Genomic DNA, 21,921 nt, shown 5'->3' on the forward strand with positions numbered 1-21,921 from the left:
AGAGGTAGTTCCTCTCTTGCCTTACTTGGTTATGAGCTGAAGAGCAGGATAGTGTTATTTCACTGTAGGTGCGAGTCACCCTCATCTCTGCCTTCAGCCCTCTCAACAGACAGAACATCACTCATAACAATGTTTTCCCCATGGCTTCTGTGCATTGAAAGGTGCAAACATTACAATATTACAGCTGAGTCTGGGCAGGTGTCATTTCAGTTACCTCAAACACACCTGTAGTACTGCTACATACAGCTTGCAAAATAAAGTTTTTGTCTCCTCTTGATTCAGAGTTATACCAATGTGCGTTTCATAATAATTGTGCATTTATTGAAAAAATATTAAAATATTGGTTTCGGGGCTATTTATAGAGAGGGCAGTGCTTGTTAATGGAAGTAGGGGGGCTTGTGGATTAAAATGTGCATGCAGCTTCTAAGCCTTTAGGTGCAATTAAATTTTTAATGTGTTTACAAGTTACTGCACAAGCGCCAAGTGTTGTGAATGCAGTTTCTGTTAATGAGGTTTGGGCTGGAGCTGTTTAGAGAAGTCCCTACAAGGACTGACATACGGGATTGAAGGAGAAAAGTATGATCAGGCTACTACTTTAAGATCCAATAAAACTGAAATGTAATTTATTTTTGATTTATTCATTCCAAACAAATGAACAGTTTTAGTCATAGTACAAATTGGAATTGTCATTTGTTATTTTTACTGTGAAAGCATTCGACAGTGCCATGATATAGTTCCCGTGCAACACTGAAAACAACTCGATTGGTCCAGCATTCCGTAGTTCTCTCATCACAGCTGACAATTTCTAAGCGAGTGCTAGTACTGGCAATTCAGAAGGCTGGTATGCTTCAACTGTTCTCTATCGGACGGCACAGAATAGCCAGTGAGGTCGACTGATTGGACAAATGCGGCAAAAACGTCACTTCCTGGGAAGCTCAGCTTCTCTCTGAGTTAATGGAGCAGCGGGCGGGCGCGGATTCTGCAGAATGATTGGAGGAACTGTGTGAAAGGTGGGAGGGGAGGTCCATAGACAAGTATCTGGTCGCTGTATGTTATTTGCTTGGCGATATTGATATATATTTTAAACTCCCTGTGCTCATGGAATATTGAAATGCATAACACTATGGATTTGTACACATTTGTAATGCACTTACAATGATCAAGAGCCAAATCTGCTGTGATGCCTATAAAAAAAAGGTTCAATGTAAGGTTAAATAGTTAAAATAAGGTGGAAAATTGCTTTTCGTCTGACTGCTGCACAGACACTCCCAGTGGTACTGGAAACTGACGTTACAGTCGTTCTTTACTTTAAACTGGTTCTAGAATCAAAGACAGGTGCGCGCATGCAGAAATTAGAAGCGGCTCTCTGAGGACACGAAACAGGATGACCAGCCCTAAGGTAATGCTGCCGCTTCAGATCACTGCTTAACAAAGCATTCCTGTATACTTTGTCAAAGGAAAAAGAAACACTGCTTTAAAGTGAAGGGCAAATGGAAAGCATACGGGGGTCACGCGTTGCAACTGCTTTTTGAACATTTTGAAGAAAACTTAGATCTTTGTTTGAAAACCCTCACATCTAGCTTGGAGTGGGTCAAACAGAGTGTTTGCTTGACACACTTTAACAGTCAGTTTGATGGAGTAGACACTCAACTCGTCAGGTCTGGGAAAGAAAAAGCACCTTTATGACAACATTGTAGATTTATCCCTGCAAACCCCCCCCCCTTTTTTTCCCCAGGAATAATGACAAGCAAGATGGAGAGAAATAAAGAGGTGAAGGGAGGAGGCAAGGAAATACAACAACGAAACAAACAATCTAAAAGAGTGATAGTGTTCCTGTCCTTTTAAAAAACAAGCATCCATTTCCAAAATGAAGTGCATCACTGAATAAATCAGCTCCGGGTTAATAAAGTTGTCATCTGTTTGATTTTCCTGAGGAAGAAGAAAGAGGAAAAAGAGGAAAACAATGGCAGAAATATGACCCCATCAGCATTATCTCTTTATTTTACTGTTTTTACAGAGGTCACCGTGAACACAGCTCCGTCACTCATTTTTCCCCGTTGCCAGCGTTTCCTATAGAATTTTAGTTTGTTCTCGGGATATTTGTCCGACTGTAAATCAGAAACCGCCGGGCTTTGGCACTTGTGCATTTGAAGGAACCCGGCACGCGGACTGCTGCACAGACAGAGATTTTATATCTACACTTAAAAAACAGAGCCATTACAGGAAAACTATTTTTTTTTCCCCATTATGTTAAAATGTCATTCAAATTTAATGCGAGCAACATTTCAATAATATAATAAACAGACAAAAAAAATCAAAGTACAGCTCATTCACTAAAAAGTAAGTGGATATATTGATGATATTGACGGTATACAAATAATTAAGTGTGCTGTAGTCAGTTATATTTTACCGATTCGGTCAGCATTTACAGGAAAAGGTCAGTACACAATAAGCAGGACGTTGGTGTAATAATCACAGAACAGTGCTGACCTGCTGTAATCATGGATGTTTGTACTGTCCACTCAAATTATTCTCCATCAGATCCAAGTCAATTATGGTCTCCGAGGACACTTTTCTATCAGAGCCTCCACAATGGAATAAGGACGAGGTGGTTCACAAGTGCTAGGTGGTCGAAAGGCTTCTGGGTGTTTGTCCAATTATAAGAAAGTTGGCCATTAAAGAAGCCTGAAATAATATTGCGTTGCAGGCAGAGGCTCAGCTGAGCAGCTACAGAACAGGCAATTTAAGAAAAATAAGGACTTTTTAAAAACTGTGAACCACGCAGAGTTCCTCCACTGGTGATGCTGTATAAAAATACAGAGCTGAAATGGAGCATATATGGGATAATAGGTCTACTTTACTAGTTTTCACAACTTTGTTCCTTCAGTCCTTTACAATTAATTAGGAGTTATTCTTTCCTCTTTTCTGCCCTTATTCTGGGTTTTTTTTTTTTTTTTTTTCCCTCTTCAGCCTTACCCTCACCAATTAAAGTCAATCAGCCCTCCTATTCGACCAGAGACTGCTAAAAAGAGATAATGTGAAACACAGCGCACACGAGGCAACGGCTGCCAGCGTCGGCATCACGATTCAGGGAGCAGATTTCAACTGTCCCTCACGACGACTGAAAGAGGAGAGTGGACATGCCAACACCACACAGCGTTCAGCGGGGAGTTCTTTCCTGAACGCAAACAAAAACTACTTCAAAACAGCACAGAATTATCAGTCCCGTGTTTGATAAATGGTTCCATTATTCTCAGTAAAAGACTCAGGTGGGCTTTTTAGAGGCTTATTCAATAAAACTAAAGACGGTTTGCTCATGTGCGCTTCCTGCGATTCATCTAGATTAGCTGATTACTTGTGAAATTAACAATGAACAATGGAATTACACAGCAATAAATCTGGATCTTCACAGCAGTTACAAATCATTCTAGCCCTTGACGGAGTGACGTAGTGTATATTCAATTAATACCAATTAGCACTAATGGACACGATTAAAATGAGTGATGAACGATAACTGCGTCAAATGTATTCCTCTGTTCTTCATTGGAATAAAATTGTCGTCAAGATAATGACATGATTTTATAAAAACAATTAAGGCTTCATGTTAGAAATATAAATAAACACACACAGAACATGACCTGTTGTTGCATCACTGATATTTACCAAATATTTTTATACATTTGCTTGAGTTTGTGAGTTTGATAATAAACAATTTTACATTTAACATGATTGACAAAAATGTTTCCATTTGTCTGCCAATAGATGTATAGAAACAACTGGCTTGTGTAAATGATCCACAATATTAAGAGTTGTATCTTATCATAGGTCATGTAGGTTCTTTTGCAGATCAAGCACAAATCCAAAAGTGGTAGCCGATCGGGAAACGAATGACAAATAAGCTGTATAACAATGTTTTGTGAGAACTTAATTCATACCAATACAGTTCCTTGAAAATCTTTTCTTAGGATTTTGAATTTCATGCAAGAAACATCCTTGTTCTCATTGTTGTTTACTAGAGAAAGTGCAGTTGCTATGGTTTTTTGATCCAATGCTCCTAAAACTCAAGGCCACACACACACACACACACACACACACACAACACTGTAGTTAGTTGATAGCCTGCACATGTAACAGGCTGTCAATATGGATACTGCAAAGGCTTACATATTACTCTCTCTTACACACACACACACACACACACACACACACACACACACACAGATGCATTGTACACATTATGCACTATGGTAGAGGAGAGAGTGAGTCATTTTGATAGAGATTAAAGGTTATTTCAGGCCTCCATGTCTTGCAATGACTCTTCTTACAGCGCTTTACGACCCACAAAAAGAGGCCGCATGACCCTGACCTTGCTGCTGTTACTTTTGCACATCACTGATGACAAAATGACAAGGGAAGGCCTTTTTTTAGGTTCAGGTTAGAATAAGATTCAGTTGAGGAGAAGGGCGTGTCAATGACGTGTAGACAGAAGTACTGCAGCGTGTTTGAGGATACATCTCGTTTGTGTTTACATTGGACCGCACAGACCACCGCATATTAGCATTAGCACAAGAGTCTGCGAGAAGATGCATTCAAGTTCCATGTTGGGCTGGCTTTAGGGTCTCCATTTATGCACTGTATATGCATGCATTGCTTGCATTCACTGCATGCAGGTCAAGTTTAATTTCGTATTTCATTTCAGAGAAACTCAATTTGATATCAAAAAAGTACGGCAGAGCTTCATACTGGAGGTCATTTGCAGTAAAGGTAAAATGTTGGCAGATATGCTCCATTAAATCCGCAATTCAGTAGATAAACTCCCACGCTTATCCTTTCAGCTCGTCTCTTTGCCTGTGGCCTGGATCTGAGGGTTGCTCTGCTGCCTCGTCTCTCTACACAAAAGAGCACCTGGCCAAGCACATAATCCTCTCAGACCCCCTATAGAGCCTCCAGCTCTGGATCTCCCCCTGGAGGCGGCAGCTAAATGCTGAAAACTTCTAGCATCTGGACAGTCGTCACAAAATGCTAATGACAAACACAATGAGTGCTGCGATTTCAATTGTATAGCTGCCCAGGGGTCTGGAGAGTGGGGTTATTTTTGAATAGCAAGATAATATATTCTGCACACACTTTCCAGTGATGTTCAGGGATTTTTCTGGGGAGCAGGCGATGAGGCAGAGCGGAGAGGGTTAGAGAGGGAATAAGTGGTGGAGGTGTTCAAGAATCTTCCCCAAAGCCACATAGTCTGTGCTGCCTTTTAAATATCCAAATCAGCCTCAGTTAACAAACACACACACACACACACACACACTAATTCCCTCAGACCCCCAGAACGTTGAGCCAAGTTCTTCTTGGTTTATTGGTTCATGTCTGCCAACTCTAAACTAGAATGGACAGAAGCCTACAGAGAACAAGGCACCAAACTCCTGTAAGTATCACACATACATACTCATAGATTGTTCACCAGCCCAAGAATCAACATTGGTATTCAACAACAACAACAACACTACTTTAAAAATAAAAAAAAAACTTATACAAAACACATATAAATGTTTTAGTAACTACAAATTCAAACATTTGTTTTTTCTGTATTCTTCCTTCCATAGTAGTTTAAGAAATGTCCTCAGGCTCACTTCAGTCAAAAGCCCAAAAACTAAAAAAGGACTGGAGATACTTGAAATTCATTCTGAATTACAAAGAACAATCAATGTCTGTGATACCTTGCTTTTTAAGTACTTATCCAGTTCATGTACACAGAGATATATTCCTACAAACTGACCTAAAGTTGACAGCTAACTCAATAACTGGCCACACTCTGTGTAAGCTCATCCCGTATCAGTGCAACATGAACTAAAAAAAAAAAACTAACGTGAGGCAATTTAACTAAACCGCTCCTCTGGTGTCACGAGGAGCCGAGTAGGAGACATGTTTATGAGCGGAGTATGTGAAGTGAAGACTGCATCTGCATCTGGATCTCATGTGTCATACAGAACAGCGGGGGAAAAGCCTCTTGTAGACCCTAAAGTTTGAAGGGTTTTTTAATGAGAAACTGCCAACAAGCATGAAGCAGTGAATTTGCCTTGACATCATCCATTTGTTTTGGGGTTGGTTTTTTTTCCACTTTCTGATGTTTCAGGTGAGTTGCATACACTTTTGTATATGCAGTGTAAAGACGGTAAGTCTTATCGTGGTTATAAAATGGTCTCAGTGTATGCAGGTATAAGCTACAAAGCTACAAACAGATGATCGGGATGGATTTGAAAGTTGTTTTCTCTGCAAAAATGTGATGATGATGATAAAATCAAGTACTACATATAAGGAATATACCAGGCTAAAATAGGAGCTGATTGAAGACCCTAAACACTGTCAGCAATGCCATCTTTTCAGAACCAAACTGGAGTTTTGGCTCCTGATTGGACAAAGTGTTGTGGGATACTTGAAAGATAGATCTTCCTGCAGAGTCTGAGCAAACACTCCAGATGTGTAATAGCTGTTGGGGTGCACAGAGCTGTTCCACTCTGATTTTAACTTTAAAATATTTGACATCACAGCTTCATAAACATACGGAGCAGGAGTCATTGACAGATTGTTCCCACGTTGCTGCTTTCCAAGGCCACACAGCTACAGCTATACTTTCTGGGTAAGAATGTGCTGTTCCAACTCTCTGGCACTCAGTGAACAGAGGAGAAGCAGAGATGTTTTTGCCTCAAGCTTACCCAGAACTCTCTACTCTGGAAAGAAGCTACAGTTAGGAACAGGTGGAAACTAGACTTACCTGTTGGAGTGGCTGTGGTCTTCTGGCCAGGACGTGGAATAAATGTGGAGAGCCTGTGTTAGACTGTCAGCATCTCTGTGTCCGTCCCTCTGTCTGGTGGAGAAAGACGGACAAATCATTTTATTTTAAGTCTTGAACATAATGTTAACACATACATTCATACCGTACGCTGCCGTGGATAAACAACTGTCACTCATTGAGGAGGAAGAGCTCGAGGGCAGTTTGGCAGCACCATATTTCCCATGAGCCTTAGCTGTGGTCATTGCTCTGACCTTTGTAGAGGTTTGTCAATAATCGGCAGTGATTACTTCACATCAATATAAGGTTAAGCCTGATGGAAACATATGACAGGTCGGTACAGAGGACACATGCACATTTAATTGCAGGGACAAGAGACAAACGGGGACCGTATCCTCCACCACCACCACCACCACCACCACCACCGTTAATTCATCCAGCAGCTCAATAGCACCACTCTCTCTGTAGTGACCATCTATCTACATATGCTGAAACCCATGAAGGAACCTTTTCCTCATCTTCCAGACTCTCACTGTAGCCTCTCAACCTCTACAACGATGCAACACACCATCTCTACCTCCACACAACAATTCTCAACTATGTTCCTCCACAAAAAAAAAAACTTTTTCAGGGTTTTTTGTATTGTTTTCACATAGACTACGTTTGAGCCACTGCTTCTCACTGGCATACAAAAAAGGGGGGTTGTCGGTGAGTGTGAACAGTCAACCACAGTATGAGACCAGTTCCCCCGACTGTAAGCCTCCAACCTCTAGTTGTCAGCAGTGTTTTCAGCCACTCTCTCTGCCCCCACCTGCCCCTCACTGCGCTGGCACCAGACAAACAACAGGGTAAATTGTTTGTGCATTTAACATTGTTCTTTTCATTTGATAAAACTTACTTGTACACAGAGAAATCCAAAGGTGAGAAAAACTTGACAAAGAACAACATACTGTTCACAAAAGTATAAGAGAAACGGGGAGCAAAATAAAACTCCAGCTAAGCTGGGCAGGAGGTTCACAAGCACAGGTGAAGCTAATTAGGGGGGAGCAAGAAATTAAGGAAGTGAAAAACACATGGGGACAGGAAGTTGTCACAGGTGAAGCTAATCACCTGTGACAGCTACACAATGAAAAAAGAAACTGCAAAATAAAACAGGAAGTAAATCAAATAGATGTGCCCTTTCACAATAATAAAAATATCAGCAACCAACACGGTGCAAATAGAATCATGAGGAAAATATGGAGCAAACATTTGTGTTTATCACTAAAATTGAAGTTGACTTAAAGGTCAATGCATCACCAGCAATTGGATCAGCGCTCTACAACATTATACAGTAAAAATATACCAAATTCTGTGTTTTATGTCATCCAATTTGATGTTGCTGTGTTGGATTTTAATTTAAATCAAATTCCCCTCCCTCTGTGCAGCTCATTCTTACTTTAAGAACAGCTGGGTTTAAAAAAAGAAAAAGAAAAAAAAAAAAGAATTAATCTCAATATTCAGGAATCCTAACAGTGGCTGTTCCACTGCTTCTCCTCCTCCTCCCTCCTCCAAATTGGCTTACTCATCCACTGTCCCCACGTTTATCCTTTTTTGGCTCCACTTTCACTGTGTGTGTCTCTTCCCCGTCATTGTCAGAAGAAAGGGAAAGTCGCAGTCAAGAGGGAGAGAGCGAGAAAGAGAAAATGCTGCAAAATAAGTGACATGTTCACCAGTGCCACGTCAGAGAAAAGCAATGACACCCAATTTACTTTTTTAGTCCCTCGCTGTATGGTGCATATATAGGTTACATCCTGTGTTTATTCACAGTCGAGTTCCATCGTCTTTATTCCAAATAGTTACGCTTCCCCCTCTCCTTGTGTGACTGCGTTGCATTATGCTATGCAACATAATTAAATATCATTTTCAGACGAAGAGCTGCCACTCATACGCTCACTGCACAGTAGCTGCGTATCTTATGTTACTGACTTTATGTTCATTTGAACTACAATACACAGTCAAATTGAATTTTACATAAACATTACAGCCATGATGACTCTTTTTTTGCACACCAATTAACATATTGCCCTGTTTTGCATTTACTTCTCTTTACTTAGCCTCATCCACCAAAGACAAAATTAAAAACCCTCGACAACAATTAAGCTGCGCAGTAGATGTACTTACCCATTTGTATAATCACACGTGCAAGGTAAAGATCAACTGAATACACCTTACAGGAGGGGCGGGGGGTGGAATTACAGATGTGGTGTCAGCCATTAACTCATTTTTATTCACAACACCATATGGCGTTAATTTGTTCATCACGTCGTTTTTCACAGGTGCTATTTTGACATTGCTGCAGTGGAAAAGCACAGGTGTTGTATATGATGTAAATTACTGATTACGTACTGATAATAATGACTCCGCTCGGTTCAAGTACTGTGTGTGTTTGTGTGTGTGTGTGTGTGCCAATGCCACAGTGAGACAGTAAGTCAGCATGTACCCGGAAACTGCCGTCACTGAAACTTCATGTCGCAGCAGAAAAGCTATTCTTGAGTAAAACTATAGTATATGATAAAGAAATGATAGAGAAAGAGAGGCTGAGAGAGCTGCACACAACTCTGGCACAAAATACAAAGTTAGTCTTTTTATGTGTTAAAGAACTAATTGGTCATTATGGAACTGTGTGAGGATAAACAAGACACGGCGGTGCTCAAAAAGGAGGAAGATCTCTTCTCTACTATTCCAATAGTGCAGGGTTCTAGAGCCATTTTTGACCTAAATATAATTAGTGTGGAGCCACAAAGCTTATTAAATGAAGATAACATCATGTATAAAGTTGCATTTGTGAAATTTAAGAACTAAAAAGGGAGAAAAGTGTTGACATTTTATAACTGCTGGAAAACACACACACATACACAAAACATGCATGTGTAGGCCTATATTTTGTAGCCTAGTGTGAGGAGGTTTTTATAAATACCGCAGCTGACGAAGACATAGGATGTGACGCATATTTTTAGTATGCAAAATATCAAAAAAAATGTATTTATCGACTTCATCTCTAAATAAGAGGTGTCCACTTTGAAAGACCACAACAATTGAAATACTTTTCTTTCTTCTTCTGAAGCTACAGGGAGCCACTGCAGAGGGACTGAAGAGACACATGGTCTGCAACTCTTCTGGTTATGTGTTAAGCATATTCAGGTGTGTTAGTATGGATAGAGATTACTGATATGAGGATAAAATGCTGTTCTAATTGAGATTATCACCTGTAGTATGGCGGTAACCTTGGGGCATGTGCGGTCACGCATATTTGCATATGGATAACATGCAAAATGTGAACAGAGAGGCCCTGGTCCAACCTGGATTCATGAAAAAAAAAAAAAGATGTAGACACCAATTACTGCAAGAAGTCAAAAAAACTTTCTTCCACATGTTGCTTCTTACTATGTGATGATAAAGAACATATAGACTCAGACAGACTGCATCCTACTTCGGTTCATGGTCTTGGAATGATACGGGTCCATATGAGGTGATGGTCTTTGCTTCCCTTGTCTGGTTTCATAAGAAAATTGTCTGAGTTTTGTTTTGCTCTTTTAATATTCAAATGTTTTAAAGTTTTAATGACTTAATGCTCAAATTGTTTTTAACACTTATAAGAACTTGTATTTCACTGGCAGCAGCATCCTTGTGCGCCATGTTTTAATTGCTTGTTTTGTATTCATGCAAAAATGTGGTGCCGTTGCTCATTTTGGCCAGGACATCCTTGGAAGAGAGATTATTAATCTCAATGGATAGTCCCTGGATAAATTAAGGTTAAATAAAAAAAAAAAAGAAAAATACAAAAAAAATACAGCAATAAACCGAACCCACCAAAACAAGCACATAAACACAAATACTGGATCACACTGAGCTCACATGCCAAGAACTGATTAGTGGTTTTATACATGCATGTCTTAAATGACATTACCTGTGAGTTACTGAAAAAACACCTTAATTAATTAAATTAATTCAACTAAAGTGAGCATGTTAACTTACTAACTTAGGTTTGACTAAATTATGAATTCAGGTTGTTTGTCAATCATCTTCTTTTTCTCAGTGTACCGTAAATACAAATGGAGCGTGATATTAACTCAACATTGAAGCTACACGATTCAAATCTGAAGGCGAACCTGCTGAAGCCTTATTACAGGCCGAGTAAAATAATGCAGAGTTCTTCATGTTGCACGTCTACTCGGAGAGAGCGAACGTGCCACAAACAAAGCAAGGCAAACTGTCAAACTCAACAAGCTCAACAATTACCTTGCCAGAGCCTGCACCAGCTGAATTACCATATTTAAAGGAGTGATCAACTTGAGCACAAAGATAATGATGGTGGGCTCAAAATAGCTTTTGTAAATGAAACATTCATGCTCGTAAGAAAACGCATGTGTGTGCCTGAACACGGTTACATACTGTACAGTTCAACATCAGTGAATCTAAATATCAGGGCAGCCTTAAGGACATTGTTTTTTTTAATCCAGCATAGAATAATTTAACATGAACATTCCTTGTTGCAATTCTACATTTTTGATTTCGTTCTTATGCACTTCTTTTTTTTTTCTCCTTTACTTTAGATGATGACTGTGATTGACATTCATGAAATGTTTACAGGGTAGGGATGCACCATATTATTGGCATGATATCAGTATCAGCAGATATTGGCTTTAACGCTTTAACACCTAAGCCTCAAATGTCTGCCTGGACTTTTTTTTTTGCTTATTTTAACCATAAAAGTGACATAAAATGTCCAGTGATTAAGTGTTTGCCCATTTTTCCAGAATAACTATCAATATCTGACAGTTATTTACAACTGACTTCATGTTAAAATAGTGCATATTATTAAAATGATGAAAAACTAAAAGTTTTATTGAGAAAAAACACTGCAGTTGTACACGAACACCAGATTTTGCGTATTTAACTTGAAATGTGAACAGTATAAAGATATTTAAAATAACATGTGCACACATGCACTCCCAATATATTGGCAAATCGAATAACAGCAAAAAATAATAATACTTGCATGTTCAGATCTGATATTTTTATAAACACATTAGTAAATCAGAAATTAGTTTGGAAACAAAAACGTCTTAGTTAAAGATAAAATAATTATGTTCATACATTGGAGGACACACGTTTGATACTGTTTTTGAGTTTAAAAATAAAACAATACACTCATATTTACATGGAATAAAATGTGTTGAATTTAAAAAAAAGGTTTTACTTCACATTACTTGACTATCGTGGGGAAACTTCTACTTCCTCGACTGCACACACACTCACACGATATATTTGTTGAACAGTCGACGGATTAAACTTGACAATTACGGTCATTTCACAGCCGCTGAAAGCAGCACAACACACAAGTATAGGTCTACACTCTCTCACAGGTAAGAACCTGTAGCTTCCCCTGTCTGACAGTGTTGCTGCACACAAGTCACTTTAGTGGTGTTATGCATTTTGACACAGGCCTGACAAATGTGCGAAAAAAGCAACAGCATGTAGAGAAAAGATAGTAACTGCAAAGAATATCTCAGTCCAATGTCATGATGGTCAGAGGACGACAACCAGCACTGGGTGCTGGGGAAAGAAGAGGGCTGGAATTGGTGTGTGTGTGTGTGTGTGTGTGTAGGTGTGTACGCGTGTGTAGTGATGTCTCATAGCCCGGATGGTAATTGTCAGGGTTTGGCAGGGCAATCAGTTCCATGCCAGTGACTGCCATGTCTCGACATGTTCTATTGCAAATCTCGGTACACACACACACACACACACTTCAGAAGCCTGACCCCTCACACCTGTTCACTGGTGTGGGACGGAAGTAAATATCCTCTTCCCACTGCCTTGGCTCAGAGGAACAAAGGAAACGCCTCCCACGTCCACATGCACATACATATCAAGGTTGAAAATGTTCCGTCCCCAGAAAACCTGTGCATTCAAGTTCAACTGTTGACACGCAGGAATCGAAAAATTGTGTGTGTATATACCTGTATGTGTTACTTCCTCAGAACATTAAGGCATAAACGCTGACCTTGTCAGGAGCAGTAGTCCTCATGGAGACCAAAACCTTGTTCAAAAGAACTGGTTAAGTTGGAATAAGGTTAGGGAAGAGACTTTGTTTAGACTGTGTCCTAAGACAAATAGCTACATAAACATGTGTGTGTATGTGTGTGAGTTTTTAGATCTGTGTGTCAATTATGTGGAAAAGTCCGTCCATCCATCCAACTTCTACAAATTTATCCTCCACATGAGGGTCGCAGGGGGCACTGGTGGCAATCCCAGCTGACATAGGGCAAAAGGCGGGGTACACCCTGGACAGGGCCACATAGAGAGAAACAACCATCAAATTTGCCTAATCCCCCAAATCAAATGTTTTTTATTTTGTTTTTTTTTTACAAAAAACAGTAACATTTGCACAAAAAGTCAACTCACCTATGTTTACTTGAAAAATGAGAAGGAGAAAAGAAAGAGAGAAAGTGACGGAGGTGAAAGGAGACAGTGCAGGTGCTGAACACTGGGATTAGAACAGGATCACAGCTATAGGCCGCGTATCAAAATGGACACAGTTGCAAAATAAAATCCCATTGTGACGCCGGATATCCACAGACGTCACCTACTGGACAATATCAGCTTTCAATCCCACTGGTGTCCACTCATGCCGTGATTTAGCATCCATTTTCCTCTGAATTAGAGCAGAATTTACAAAATTGACGTTCTATGTTCTATGAAAGAAAGTCTGAAACTAATAAATGAGACCATTGACTTCTCAGCAAAATGTTTACTGATGTTATAAATCAAGCGAAAAGTAGGCTTCTTTTCCCATAGACATCCATTCAATTGGAGTCAAATCAGAGGACAACACACACTTTTATATGCAGTCCATGAATTTGATGCACAAAAACAGATGATAGATTAAAGACAGATTATATTCTATAAGGTGGGTACATAAAGATACTACGTGCATACAAAATCACTCCAGTTCACGTTGCAGTCCACTGACAAACCACTGTTGTCCAGTTAGTTTCTTCGCTGGCATCTTACGGTGCACGTTTGTCTCAAGACAAGCAAGGTCAGCGAAGTTATTGCAGGCCTTTTTTTTATTATTATTATTATTATGAATAATCATCAGTAAATAACTCCCACTCTCTGCGGCGACCTCTTCCTCTGTCCTGCTCTGTGGCTGTGATTTAACAGGAGTGTCTTCCCTCTCAGAAAATAAAGTGCAAGTTATATACTTTGGCCAAACATGCACAGGCAGTGAACGCTCCTCTCTATAACGAGAGTCGCGGATTATTGCAGGACACACACACACACACACGCACGCAGACTTGTGATTCAGTTGGGAATCATCACTCAACGTGGAGTCATGTGCTCTTGACAGCAAATGAACTGCTGTTAGCTGAATTGTGGCTGACCTTTGGTGACAGAGGCAGCCATCATTAAACTAACGACTCTAAACACAACAGCGTTGTCGCTTTGACGCGGACACACTCTCAATACTGTGTGTGTGTGTGTGTGATAATATTCATATTCACCCACACACACACACACAGTTGCAGTGTGACAGTTAAGATATATTTCACTGCATCAAAAAAACAAATGGTCTACACATGCACAGCATCCTTATGAGGGACACACAACTGCACACACAAGTGCTAATACACACGTCACCCATGTCACATGTGTATTGTATATGCAGGTGTGTGTGTGTGTGCGTTCTTGTATGTGTTACCTCTTTTCTGACACACAACATTGACCTTGTCAGGACCAGTAGTCTTCATTGGAATGAGGCAGAACCTAATTTCTACCGAACTGATTGAGTTAAGGCCTGAGATCAGGGTTAGACATTCATTTGTTACAGGTTAAGATTAGGAAAAAAACGCTTTGTTTAGGCGCAGGCGTGTCAAAGTAAAGTGTCCTGGGGGACAATGAGAGTCTAGTCTGGTCAAGAGGGGGAGAAAAACAATGGGGAAAAAAAAAATAAACAACTCAGTAGCGGGTGGGCTATATTGATGCTCACGATCGTGATGCTATTTAACAGATTTTCAAAGTAAAAGGGCTTGTTTTTAAAAGGAATAACGTATACATTACAATAAAAACAGGATTCACGATACAAAATAAATCTACTAATATCAAAAACAGAGAAATAAATCAGAATTTAGGCTTTTACTATTTTATTCAACCCTGTGTTGTATTTTTACTGTTTTATTTGCATCTTTTGTTTCATTTCAGTTAAAACTTGGTTTTTACTTTTTGACTTTAGACTTTTCATTTCCATTCCACCCACTGTTGTGTTTTATTGTTGTATTTGCATCTCTTTTCTTTTTAAATTTTAGTTTCCTTTTATTGTGAAGCATTTTGAGCTGCAATCCTTGTATGAAAGGCACACATAAAGAATAATAATAATACAAATAAAGTTGTTTCTTCTTATTATTATTCCTATTATGACCTCGCTGGCAGCCATATCAAGCTGTTGTGGGCCGCATGTAATCGATTTGGGGGCCGCATGTGGCCCACGGGTTGCCGGTTTGACACCTTTAGTTTAGGATATCCAAATAATTGGAAGTCAATGCAGTGTCCAAAGAAGAATAGCTGCTCAGTGTGTGTGTGTGAGAGAGATAGAGAGAGGCAAAGAGCGCTCTATACAGACAGACAGACAGACAGAGTACTGTTATAGCCCTACGGGACAGCAGATCCCAGTGACAACAACTAAGCAGGGGGAAATGTAATCTTGAATCCGCTATGTATCATAAACACAATATACAATATGTATATGTAGATATACTGTGTGATTATACTATAAATACACAAAATGTACTGTATGTAGTTGTTAAAAACTGAAGATAACCTTTATGTGTATATTCAGTTTTCAAAAGGTGATTAGACTGATCTATACACTTGTTGCTCTAGAAAACGTAAAAAAAAGCCATGCAACATTTTCATTTTATCCTCCGGTGAAAGGTTTAAGTCATGTGACCACACATCACCAGCCCAGTATTTTGGTTGTGAGTTTATCATACACTGATCAGTACGGTCAGTGTAATTGTTTGGATTTGTATCTGTGCTTAATTCTGATTATGGATGGATTGGATGATGCTGATTTAATCTTGGAGGAAAATTGGCTTTCACTATAAGGGAGCAGTGGTGGTGGTCAGTACATCCACTGCACCAAGGGAGCAACTGGGAGAATATGTTTTGGTCCAACAGTTGACGGTGACAACCAATCACAATTGAACAAAAACAAGTGACAAAAAAAACATCAAGGGACGCTGTCTTCTGTCCATTTCTGGCGCTCGGCTCATTTAAAAGTGTTGTGACGGAGCACAAATAGGCTGAGATGGAGGTAGATGATCCGCCGTGATGACCCGAAGAAGAAGTGTGACCGAAGTGTGACCGAGCAAAAATCTGATTATAATGGAGCTCCACACGCCACGTCACGTCTCATGGACGCCCATATGTTCATCAAATCTGAGAGGGAGCGACGCACGAAACCCGCTCCTCACGTTTCCCACATATTTATGCGCGAGAATGAGCTTTTACACGGGGAATAAATTAACATATTAATATTCCTAATTAAAAATGTTTACTGTCATTAAGCAACATGTTCACTCGCAGCATTCAACACCACATACATGTTTCCTAGCATCTGGCTGTCACAATTAGCACATCCATTAACCAGTTCATTTCTGCCAGCACATGAGCACTCAGAACTCTTCCCTCCCCATTCACAGAATTTGTTGTTGCTCTCTGCTGCGTTGGATTAAGCCTCTTTAGCTTGAAAGAGAACAGCCATCCATGAAGAAACAGCAATTAGGGGGACAGGAACTGGCAGCTGCCTACAATGCAAGGCGGTACAAAGGGAAACGGGAGAAAAGTGGAAGACGCGGAGCAGCAAAAGGGGGGAAGAAAGAAAAAAAGAGAGAGACATAAATAATAAAACATAATCCCCTGTGTTTGGTGAAAAAGGAGGCCCTATCCCCCCTTTTATCTAATCTTTCTAAAAATAGCCCACTCCATTCTCTGCTTTAGCCTGATGTTGTGTCGTTTGGACAGCAAAGGAAATGTGAGGGAACAGAGAGAGAGAAAAGAGGGAGAGAGAGGAGAGAGGACTAAGGAGAGAGAGAGAGATTGTTCCAAGTGAGGGGATGCCAGCCTGTGCATGTCAGCATTTCTAGTAGCATTTCCAGGCTGGCAGCACCCAGCCCTCCTCCGCCTCCGCCTCCTTCTTCTCCTCCTCCTCTAGGTGAGCTGTTGAAGCATGGGAGCATAGGGTGGAGTGAGAAAGGGTCTCTGTGGATGGATGGATGGATGCATGCATGCATGCATGGATGGATGGATAGAGGGAGGGAGGGGTGGGAAGAGCAGAGGTCTAGTTACACAAAATCTGTTGGGTTCCGTCTGGAAGAAGCATCTCAGGCCAATTCAGAATGCGGCCCTGGCACCATGACTGTCACACACTCACTCACACACACACACACGGAGAGAGAGACACACACAGCCTGTCCATTCCAATTCCTGCCTGGTGGACCCGACCTGTCAGGCACGGCGTGTTAGAATATTTATCAGCAGGGAAAACAGCTTGTCCTTGTTGCTGCTGTCATGTATGCCAGAGGGGAGGGAGGGAGGGAGGGAGAGAGAGACGGAGAGAGAGGCAGGAAGACAGACAGATAATTCTATGCATCTGTATGATGCTACTTGTTGACTGGTTGTTGTCGAAGGCAGATTATTTTTTTTAATACAAATCTGATTTGGTCCAGTTCGTCGTCAAATTTGATTTGCCTGCAGTTGGGAACTTAACCTGAAGTAACCTCAGTTAACATCTATCTGCCTAACAACTACTTCATAAACCTCTGTCTCACACCTTCCCTTCCTCTTCATAATTTCAGTATAAAAAGTTAGACTTTTCATTTGACCTTTTAAACCTGGCACTCAATTGGTAAAAAAAATAAATGCCTTGATTGAATTAAAGAAAAAAAGTAGCCCAACTGAGCAGAAACTCAATCTGGCACCACAGTTGTTGGGGTCATGGACAGCTCCTGGTGCTGAAATGAGGGCTTGCAAGCACAGAACCCAAATCTAAAATCTATAATATAGCAAATTAATTTGTGGCTTTATTTGCCCAATGCACTGGCATCACAGACAGCGGCACAGGTTAGCGTTTGCAAAATACTAACCAGACACCTCACATAAACTCCACATGAAAACAACAAATCTCAAACAAGGCTGAAATCTCAGTAAACAGATAATATACTCTTTGCTATGAGTTGCTGCAAAAATGGAACACTGACTTTGTGAGTGCAAACGTGGGTTAGATAAACACACACACGCTACTCCGCTCATTCATCTCGTTCTGTCTCATGCTTTTTGCTTTAAGTTGGATTTGGCTGAAGCCTGAATAGGAAATAACTTAAAAAAAAAAAAAAAAAAAAAGCACTTCCTGACACATTTAAACCTTTTCCATAATAGTCGCACACCAGTTTTGTAAAACTACACTGGTTCTCCTCACTGAATAATTCTAAAAAAACTTGACCTGGGGTTGAACTCAATTCCCAAACTCTACTTTAGAGCAACGATGTACTGACGGGCAAGTCCTTAAATGCTTTGTATTTGGGGAACACACAGTTCCAGCCGACATCGAGGTCAATACAGGTAACGCTCTGCTCCTTTACAAGTGTAAAGAATTTTACTACCTGCATGAACGATCAATTCTCCTGCACAGTGGAGACATCTCTAATGACCGGACCCTGGGTTTTCATGTTGTTTGTCTTGCCTTTTTTCGTCTCTCGTCCTCAACTCTTTAGCTCACATGCGGCTTCATATACATAAAAGAGCAGCGTGTTCATGTTTCATCCTGATTCACTTTTGTCTCCTAAAAGTCCTTCACTACAAGGGCAGGTTGTGATGTAAAATGAAAAATCCATAGGCTGTTCAAAAGACAGTCATTAAGTCGTGGAAGTAAACACAGTATTGAATTGTTGATAAACTATGTCATTATGAGTTTGTCTCTTTCTAATTTCATTTTCCTAGTCTGAGTGGAAGGCATAAAGCTATAATTATAATTATTATTGCTTTTATTACTGTTTAGTAAGACTTTTATAGCTCAACTCTTTAACACCTAAGCCTCAAAATGTCTGTCTGGGCTTTTTTTTTGCTTAATTTAACCATAAAAGGACCAGAGAATGTCCTGTCACTAAGTGCTTTTGTCCATTTTTCCAGAACAACGTCCAATACTGTATCTATGTTAAAATTGTACGGCTTATTTAGATAAACCTTTGCATGTTAAATTTGAAATTGGAACAGTATAAAACCTATTTAAAATACATTTGTTTGAGTCTTTGTTTCTCAATGTGCACAAACAGAAAAAGACACTGATTCTCCAGCTTCCCTAAAACTGCATGAGCGAAATTGCCGTAATAACCACGCGTTGTCTTTCACGTGCAACTTCTCAGCTTTCGTAAAACGTTGGAAATTTTCCGAATGCGCAAACCGTCAGTAGCTACGGTAACGTAAAGTGAGCTTGTGCCAATGTGTCGTCAGCGATACGCTCGGTGTCAAAAGGGTTAAAAATAGCTGGCCTTTGTTAAAGCATGTTCTGTCCACTCCAGCACTAAAGGCGTTTTTAAGTATAATTTACTATTGCCTGACATACATCTAAAATCATACTGTGTGTGGACAGTGTGGCTGCTACCATGAGTCCATTTACATGGTTTGAATCTGCCCAAGAGAGAAATGGTATACGAATTTAGGGCAAACACACATTATACAGATGCAGTAAGCCGAGTAGTCAGCATTAAAAACCTTTTAAAGAAAAGTGACAACTTTTCTTTTGCTTGCATAATTCACCATCTGCTCTGCAACGGGTGTCTGAGGCGTCTTCGCTGAGGTTTCTTTGCTCTTTTGTAATTGTTTAAGACAAACAAAGATAAGCACAACAGGCACACGAGCCAATGCACAGAACCCTGCATATATTTTAAGAATAGCGTCTGTACATTTTTAATTAAATTGGGAATAGCACTCGGGGGACGGTGGAGCAGAGCAGAGCAGAGTGGGGACGGAGCAACTCATTCTTTTTCCCTGAATTTCTCAGCCCCCAGAATGAGCAACAGACACGTCTACAGTCGTAACAATATTTGGCTATTTTGGTTGATTGCCTTTCATGTGAGCTTCCAGTCCCTGCATGGTGCCTCGTCTGCCTGCAGCTTGCCAGCTTCAAAAGCTGAGCTGACCTCATTTCCCCGTTCTCCTGCTGAGCCCGGCCTGCTGCAGATGGTCAGGCACAGGGAGCTGATCGTCACGCTCACAACAACACATCTTTGTTCCATTCACCTCCACTCTTTGACAGCCAGTTAGGCAGCCAGTGTGTGTGTGTGTGGTGTGCATGTGTGTGTGTCTGCACTTCTACCTCTGTGAGGACCAGTTCCAGTTGAGCACCGAACACCATTTTTTTTTTTTTTCTGATTAGGATTAGAGTAGGGGATTAGAGTTAGCCTTGTAGTTGAGATGGTTAAAGTTGGGGTGAAGTAAGGTTAGTGAAAGAGGCTAAAGAATGACTTACGTTATAAATAGAAGTGCAAGTTTTGCGCGCGTGTGTGTGTGAGTGTGGAAAGATGCAACAGCAAGAGGACGATACTCACACAGGTTATGGTATCGCTCGAAATTTGTTATGATGTCAAAGAGACACGGCAGAAAAAAGGATATGGGAGAAGTGAATTTTATGGTAAATATCTATGGCTTTTAAGCCAAAGTAGAAAAATACAACAAAAAATGGACTCACAGTCTGTGTCTTCGAAATGACACCATAACATTCAGCTCTGTCACCTTCCTAAATTAGTATTTCTGGCCAGCCTACCTCATGTCAGTCACCGAGCGGAGATTGACTGTTTAATTAGACACACATGTACACGCGGCGAAACTCGGTACACAAAAGAGGCTCGCACCGGGCCGATCTTGTCACGGGGAGTGACTGAGATTTTAATTAAAGTGAGAGTCCATGGGAATACACAAATATCCCCGGTCACATTTTTCGCACATAAATAACTTGACAGTCGAGTCAGAAAGAGTGAGATATTCAAAAACATGTTTCCGACTGCGAGTGTCACATATTATATCTGTGTGTGTTTATGGGTACTAAACAAGGCAGGGGATTAAATCAGTGATATTCAGGCAAAAATCAAATGCCGCTGGATGGATTTGAATAATGAATTATGTCCCACGAGCAGCTTCCTGACAGAGATTTGGTGGCGAGGAGGCTAATAGCCGAGAAGCTAAAAGGTCGGTGAGTGAAAAATTGTTGCAGAGCGGATGAATGACACAGCAATTAGACTTTCTTTTTTTTTCTTCTCATGTTTGTGCCTGGAATCGCTGCCGATTTTTGATACAAGGAGGGAAATAACTGTCTTTGCAAGTCATTTGTGGCACGACTATACAGATAAAGACCGGTTTGAGAGAACAAGCCGCAAGTGGCATCATCACCACAATCACCGGCTGACATGGAAGACAGTGATACACGTGTGTTGAGTGATTTAGTCGCATATACTGCCACACACATTGAACAAGCCCTCGATAGGTTTCCAAAAAGGTTTCCACCCCTGACCCAGAACAACCCCCAGTGACATGTTGACCCTGGCAGTCACTGACGGAGGGTGAACGACTGTGCACACTGAGCCATCCGCCATCTGCATCTGCCTGATGGGTGAACCCTGTTATTTCACTGTTGCACAATAAAGAAGTCTATGGGAGGTGTGATTTACTATGCAAACAAACACACGGCTACAGTGCAGCGATAAGGGTTTTGTTTTCCAATCTCACACCTCAGTTTCATTGTTATGCTTTGACATCAGCACATTAGAGGCATATTTCTGTTCAAGAGTGACAGCTATGTGTTTTTATGACCATTCACGGTTAATGGTGAGTAAACACAAGGCGGGCGATCAGTGCCTAATAAACTGAGCAGAGGAGAAAGCGGGCGAGTCCAATCTGAAGCCTCGCCACAAAAGGTACTTTGGATATTTAACATCACAAGCTGCAGACTGACTTTATGCATCTACTATATACAAGTGCACAGGGTTTAACTGGTCTAGTGGAATCATGTGCATTCATAAAACTGTTGCATTGAA

General features: G+C 40.5%; 1 protein-coding gene across 8 annotated transcripts in view; it reads right to left on the minus strand.

The window, feature by feature from the left end:
* rbfox3a (RNA binding fox-1 homolog 3a) overlaps window positions 1–21,921 on the minus strand; it is a 359,399-nt gene that overhangs the window by 291,109 nt on the left and 46,369 nt on the right. For all 8 annotated transcript variants that reach the window (XM_058621175.1, XM_058621179.1, XM_058621173.1 and 5 more), the window contains one exon: window positions 6,773–6,865. The gene's annotated coding sequence lies outside the window, so the exon portion shown is untranslated. The remainder of the gene's footprint in view (window positions 1–6,772; window positions 6,866–21,921) is intronic.

The sequence above is a fragment of the Solea solea genome, chromosome 21 (genome assembly GCF_958295425.1).
Source record: "Solea solea chromosome 21, fSolSol10.1, whole genome shotgun sequence".
NCBI classification, from domain to species: Eukaryota; Metazoa; Chordata; class Actinopteri; order Pleuronectiformes; family Soleidae; genus Solea; species Solea solea.